The sequence below is a fragment of the Bufo bufo genome, chromosome 2 (genome assembly GCF_905171765.1).
Source record: "Bufo bufo chromosome 2, aBufBuf1.1, whole genome shotgun sequence".
Lineage (NCBI taxonomy): Eukaryota > Metazoa > Chordata > Amphibia > Anura > Bufonidae > Bufo > Bufo bufo.
The window spans coordinates 9447239-9455027 of record NC_053390.1 but is presented as its reverse complement, the minus strand read 5'-3'; positions in this window follow the sequence as shown (position 1 = coordinate 9455027).

Here is a 7789-nt window from a genome sequence, read left to right as displayed (position 1 = left end):
GCGTGGATTTCTCCCACTCTCCTGGCAGAGGTGATAGCTATGAGAAAAGCGAATTTAAAGGACAGCAACCTTAGGGGGATTGACTCAAGAGGTTCAAAAGGGATGGTCCATAAGGACGGAAAGGACCAAATTAAGGTCCCAAGGCGGAACCGTAGATCTAATAACTGGGTGAAGTCTGCTTGCTCCCTTTATGAACCTCTTGACCACATCCAAGTCCGCCAATCTCATATCCAAGAAGGCACTAAGGGCTGAAATCTGGACCTTAATTGTACTGACAAGAAGACCTCTATCTAGCCCCTTCTGAAGGAAGTCTAGGATTACCCTCATATCTGGGGGAAGAGTGGGATTCCATTATTCCTTGGCAAATGAAAGGAAGGTTTTCCAAGTTCTCCAGTAGATATTGGAAGTTACTTGCTTTCTGGTGGAGATAACTGCCTCAGAGAAGCCCTTGGACTTCAAAATGGAGCGCTCAAATTCCATGCTGTCAATTTTATTTGGCAGATTGCCGGATGCCAAGCTGGGCCCTGATGGAGGAGGTCCGGAGACTGAGGAAGGGTCCAGAAGTCCCCCTTGGAGAGGTTCAGAAGGAGGGAGAACCAAGGCTTTTTGGGCCAGTATGGTGCCACTAGGATGACATATGCTCGTTCCTCTATTTTCTTTGCCAGAACCTTTGGTATGAGCTGGAAAGGAGGAAACGCATAGAGCAGACCCAATGGCCATGGACCCGCTAAGGCATCCACTCTCACCAAATGGTCCTTCGCCGAGAGGGAATAGAAAAGGTCCACCTGTTTGTTCTTTTGGGAAGCAAAGAGGTCTATTTTTGGGACTCCCCATTTGCTGCAGATGTTCTGGAACACCGCTTTTTGAGGCTCCACTCCCCTGGCAAAATTCTCTTCCTGCTCAGGAAGTCCGCCAGTGTGTTCTCGTCCCCCTTTAGATGGACCGCGGTTATGGACTGGATGTTTGACTCTGCCCAAGAAAAGATCTGAGATGCTATCTGACAAAGGGAACTGCTTCTTGTGCTCCCTTGCTTGTTGAGATATACCACCGTGGTAGAGTTGTCGGAGAGGATTTTTACGTTTTGTCCTCGGATGACTGGAGCCAGGGCTTTTAGGGCCATAAACAGGGTCAGAATCTCTTTGGCGTTTGAAGAAAGGGGAAGAGTCTCTGCATCCCAGGACCCCTGTAACAGCTGACCCTGACAATGGACTCCCCAGCCTTCCCTGCTTGCGTCTGTTGTTACCACTATCTGATTGGAGAGCCTCCAAGGGACCCCCTTGACTAAGTTTCTTTCGTTCAGCCACCACCGCAAGGAGAGTTTGACCCCTGGAGGTAAGGTAACAGCCTTTTCCAGGGAGAAGATGCTTTTGTTCCACTGTGTTTTAGCAGGAATTCCTGAAGTGGTCTCCCGTGAGCCTGGGCCCATCTCACCGCAGGAATTGTCGAAGTCATGAGTCCAAGAATTTTCATAATCCTTCGGAACGTGACCTTTCTCTGGCATGAAAAGACAGAAATTTTTGACTTGATGTCCTGGATCTTTTGTTCTGGAAGAAAAGAGGTCATTTGGCTGGAATCCAGAAGAATACCTAGAAAGATCATCTTTCGGCTGGGTAATAGATTTGATTTTTCTAGATTTAGTTTCCAACTTAGGGATCTTAAGGTCTCCAGGACAAACTTCACCTGTAACTGCAACTGAGTCTGGGAGGCTGCTGTAAAGAGAAATTCGTCCAAATAGGGTATGAAGTTTATCCCCTTCTGGTGGAAAAAGGCTGATATTTCTGCAATAATCTTTGTGAACACTCTGGGTGCTGAGGCCAGGCCAAAAGGTAACACCTGAAACTGGAGATGGAGAAGACGCTCTCCCCTAAAAATGGTGAAATGTAGATATTTTTGATGTTTCTGATGGATCGGAACATGGTAATATGCGTCCGCCAGGTCGAGTGTTACCATGGAGCAGTCCTGTGTTAAAAGGTTCACTGTAGATCTTATCGTCTCCATTTAGATTTTTTCGTATTTTATATCACTTGTTGAGGAGCCTTAGATTGATTATTGCTCTGAAGGAGCCCTTGGGTTTTTTTCCGAGAAAAATTGGGGAGTAGAATCCCCTTCCTTCCTGGTCTGCTGGAACTGGAACCACCGCTCTCTTTTCTAACAAAAGGGAAATCTGAGACTCTAGGAGACTGTGATCTGACTTCAATTTTTTTGTTTGATACAAATCTGTCTGGAGGGGGAGTGCAAAATTCCAGCTGGTATCCCTGACAGATTACGTCTTGGACCCAGGCTGAGTTCGAGATCTTTTCCCAGGAAGGGACAAACTCTTTCAATCTCCCCCCCTCCCACCGGGCTCATGGCGTTATTGGGAGGACTGTTTTGTAGACATCCTGGCTAAAGATCCTGTCTACCCTTTTTTAGGGGGCGAAAGGAACGACGCTGTTGGAAGAACCTGGACTCTGGCGGAAACCCCTTTATTCTATCAGAGGCCTTTTCCAGAATATCGACTGAACCGAATAGACGATCTCCTTCGCAAAGGATACTGCAGAGTTCATTTTTTGAAGCGGTATCGCCTGACCAAGAGCGTAAACAGACTGACCTCCTTGCCGTATTGGAAAGAGCCGCTGACCTAGCTGATAACTTTACAAGATCGGCAGAAGCGTCTGCCAGGAAGTTAGAGGCCTGTTTCAAAACCGGCAAGGAGGCCAGGATATCCTCTCTGGGGGTGTCAGAGACCAGGTGCTCCTCCAGCTGAGAGAGACAGAGATCTAGCCGTATAGGTGGCAGCTATGCTAGGCCTCAACATAGCGGTATTGGATTCCCAAGCTTTTTTAAGTACGGATTAGCACTTTTTATCCATAGCATCTTTTAATAAGCCGACATCTTCAAAAGGCAAGGTTGCCTTTTTAGAAATTCGCGCAACAGGGGCATCAACCTTTTGGTGTTTTATCCCAAAGAGCCAAATCTTCCTCGCTAAAGGGATATTTCCTTTTAAAGTTTTTTGAAGTACTGGCCCTTTTTTCTGAGTCCTTCTACTCATCCCGTATAAGCTTTCGGATTCTGTCATGGATGGGGAACACTCTCCTCTTCCTATCACCCAGCACTTTGAAGATCTGATCCTGAACCGACTGTGACTGTCTAGATTCCTCAATATTCAGAGTTAATCTTATCGCTCTCAAGAGACCGTCAGTGTCTTCTACTGAGCATAACGGACCACTGACCTCCTCATCAGAGGAGGATCCTGAGTCAGACGAATCATTAAAATCGTCGTCCTCCATATCCCATTCTATCTGGGGCTCCGTGACCATTTTAGAAGTGGAAGGTTTTTGGGAAAAGGACGCCATTTTTGCTTCCACTGCTGAACTCACTTCTTCTCTTATAATGGATCGTAAATTTTCCACTAGAGAAGGGGAATCTTCAGCCATTATTTTGTCCGTACATTTTTGGCAGATAGTTTTTTTGCTATGTGCAGCCCGATGTTTTTTGCAAATAGCACATTTTTTCTTCTGAGCAGATTCCCCACTCCTTCCGGTTTCTCTATTCTGTACAAAAAGAGAGCAAGGGCTCTTCTTTAGTGTAGGGGAAGGAGTGGGGTAACCGTCACCAGGATTAACAAGAAAAACAAAATCCCACAGGTGATAGTATAAATAAAACTACTCCAGAGGAGGAGGCTTACCGGACTGGGGGCCTTAGTGGCATCAGAAGGCTTCTCCTGCTGCAGAGACATGATGAGGAATCCACTCTGCTCTGCTGGAGACACTCTGCGGTGTTTGCAGCTTCCCGCCGACAAATTTGAATAATTTCCTGGTCACATGACCTGCCGGCGCATCACGTGGCCTGGCCGAGGTCACGTGACCGGATCTCGCAAGATCTCGGCCCAGAGATCCTGCACGCCTTCTGGCCCTGCAACTGGCTTCTCCTGAGCCCGTGCACTGTCCGGGGGCTGCCTGAAGTCAGGACTTACGCCACAAGCATGCGGTGGGAGCCGTATCTCGCCCCCAGCGTCCGCCACTCTGCCACAGCCCTCCTGACATAGCAGGGAATACTCACCGCAGGCTGGGCGCATGGAACTTCGGCAGGAGGGAGCCTGCCCGCTGTCCACTCATCCCAAGGGACAGGAAACGACTGGAGAAGGTAATGGGGAGGAGGCATTTAAACTTCTGCTTTCTACGTCGTTTCCTGTCCCTGGGGGCGGGGTACCCTCTTGCTGAAGTGCCGTTGTGGGAGGCGTACGGAAAAAATGGGTTACCAAATGGACTCCTGTTAGTGCCGGATGTGGCACTTCCATTATTTTTATTGTTGTGTTCCTCTAACAGGATAGGGATAACGTGGTGGCCGAGTCTCCGCCTTCTTATTATCAAAAGCACCAATATAACTGGTGGAGGCAGCGGACAGCCCCTGAAGATTCTGATCCACTTGAAGACCATGAGCAGGCAGCACAGCAGCCAGACGATTGGGACAAGTAGAACCCTAATGCATAATCTGCCCAAAAGAGGATGGGACTATATGAATGGAGCTTTGGCAATCCCAGCAGCAGGGGACTAGTAGACCCAGGCAGAACATAAAATTATATATTCTGAGTGTGGAGTATTCCGGGAGCGCCATCACATTGACAGATGTCACCACCAAGGACTTTTCCAAACGCACTGTGGGTATGCGGTATTGGTTCAACAAGGCCTGATGCAGGAAGTTGCCTGCCAAACTAGAGTCCAGGAAGGCCTGTACAGTAATTCAGGTATAACTACAAAACTCTCTCAATGAGATGCCAATACTAGTAATAAGGGTAATCAGATTGTCCAAGGTAGTTGGGATATCAAAACCTGCCACCTCATCCTTTATGTGATCAGACAGACCCTCCCAGAAGCCTGGCACTAAGGCCTCATTTTTCCAGGACAGTTCAGAAGCCAAAGTAAAAAACCTGGAGGTTGCCCTGTCAAAGACACAGGAGAGAGACCAGAAAGTCTACTTTAGATCAGTCAAGCAAGATATTGTCGGGAAAATCTGGAGAAAATGGGATCTTCCCTCAGAATTTTTTTTGTGGAGGCGTAATAGTTTATCCCATCGTCCCGTCAACCTGAGATCATAGCAGGGAGTAAGAATAGAAATAACACAAGTAGACTGAGCAGTTTCAAATATCTAATAACTGAAATCGGAAAGAACTGCAACAAGCTTTGTGGCCCAGAGCTGTAGTACAATATCTGTGTTTGGTTTGCCACAGGAGCCAGCAAAGGCGGGGGTGCAGGGCCAGCTGCTAGACTGTGGAGGGGGTGACAGTTCACTGCACGGCATGGAAGTCTATGAGGCAGGAGATCACCATGACATCACCGTGACCTCCTGAGCGGATCCTTTTGAGATAGCGCAGTGCACGAGGGCGCAGTGTCGTGTTCACTACCGCTTTCGCAAGACCGAAATGCTCAGGACAGAGACAGTGACAGAAAGCAGAACGCAGGTGAGTATTTTTTTTATGTATCTATGCTAATGCTGGCAGTACTGCGGCCACTACGGGGGTGGGGGAGAGCATTATAAATATAATAAATAACACTGGGGGTATGATATATTCTAATAATACAAAGGGGGCCAATATATATTCTAATAATAAAGAGTATGGACTATTATATTATAATAATACAGAGAGCTCAGGACAGTGACAGAGGGGGGCCAATATACACTCACCTAAAGAATTATTAGGAACACCTGTTCTATTTCTCATTAATGCAATTATCTAGTCAACCAATCACATGGCAGTTGCTTCAATGCATTTAGGGGTGTGGTCCTGGTCAAGACAATCTCCTGAACTCCAAACTGAATGTCAGAATGGGAAAGAAAGGTGATTTAAGCAATTTTGAGCGTGGCATGGTTGTTGGGAAGATAGAGGTGGTGTAGAAAGGAAAAAAAGAGAGAAGGAAGAACCCTTCACACCCGTTAAAAAGAAAAGGAAACACGTAATAGGCGCCAAATTCCCTCAGTCACTAGACGTGATGATACTTGGAATCTGTTGTTAGTTATATAAATAAGGTAGGTATGAATAAAAAGACCTTCACCTAGGTCTGATAAAAGAGCCAAAGATTTAAGAATATCAACACATCCATGTAATGGTGATGTTGACAGATGATAATTTGATAATTATGAAATAAGAAAAATAAAATCAAATGCACTCACTTCACGGGGGGGGGGGGGGGGGCAGTCACCTGGATCAATGCAGAGACCCCTGGGACTACTTTTCCCCATTGGTTGTTGGGGCCAGACGGGCCGGTCTGAGTATTTCACAATCTGCTCAGTTACTGGGATTTTCACGCACAACCATTTCTAGGGTTTACAAAGAATGGTGTGAAAAGGGAAAAACATCCAGTATGCGGCAGTCCTGTGGGCGAAAATGCCTTGTGGATGCTGGAGGTCAGAGGAGAATGGGCCGACTGATTCAAGCTGATAGAAGAGCAACGTTGACTGAAATAACCACTCGTTACAACCGAGGTATGCAGCAAAGCATTTGTGAAGCCACAACACTCACAACCTTGAGGCGGATGGGCTACAACAGCAGAAGACCCCACCGGGTACCACTCATCTCCACTACAAATAGGAAAAAGAGGCTACAATTTGCACGAGCTCACCAAAATTGGACTGTTGAAGACTGGAAAAATGTTGCCTGGTCTGATGAGTCTCGATTTCTGTTGAATGAGAACATGTATAAATAAATAGAATATAATAGAATGAGAACATGTATCCATCCTCTGATGGCTACTTCCAGCAGGATAATGCACCATGTCACAAAGCTCGAATCATTTCACATTGGTTTCTTGAACATGACAATGAGTTCACTGTACTAAAATGGCCCCCACAGTCACCAGATCTCAACCCAATAGAGCATCTTTGGGATGCGGTGGAACGGGAGCTTCGTGCCCTGGATGTGCATCCCTCAAATCTCCATCAACTGCAAGATGCTATCCTATCAATATGGGCCAACATTTCTAAAGAATGCTATCAGCACCTTGTGGAATCAATGCCACGTAGAACTAAGGCAGTTCTGAAGGCAAAAGGGGGTCCAACACCGTATTAGTATGGTGTTCCTAATAATTCTTTAGGTGAGTGTACAGTCATGTGAAAAAATTAGGACACCCTTTGAAAGCATGTGGTTTTTTGTAACATTTTTAATAAATGGTTATTTCATCTCCGTTTCAACAATACAGAGAGATTAAAGTAATCCAACTAAACAAAGAAAACTGAAGAAAAGTCTTTTCAAGATCTTCTGTAAATGTCATTCTACAAAAATGCCTATTCTAACTGAGGAAAAAGATAGGACACCCTCACATGTATTCCCTCTTAAATTGGCTCAGATCTCACACAGGTATATCACACCAGGTGCACATAATTAGTAGATCGTTACTCTGCATGTTGAATGAGGCTTGCCCTATTTAAACCTCAGACATTTAGTTTGGTGTGCTCCTGACTGTTGAAGTGAGAGTGAGCACCATGGTGAGAGCAAAAGAGCTGTCAGAGGACTTCAGAAAAAAGATTGTAGCAGCCTATGAGTCTGGGAAGGGATTTAAAAAGATCTCAAAAGATTTTGAAATCAGCCATTCCACTGTCCGGAAGATAGTCTACAAGTGGAGGGCTTTCAAAACAACTGCCAACATGCCCAGGACTGGTCGCCCCAGCAAGTTCACCCCAAGAGCAGACCGCAAGATGCTAAAAGAGGTATCCAAAAACCCTAAAGTGTCATCTCGAGAACTACAGCAGGCTCTGGCTACTGTTGATGTAGAAGTACATGCCTCTACAATCAGAAAGAGACTGTACAAGTTTA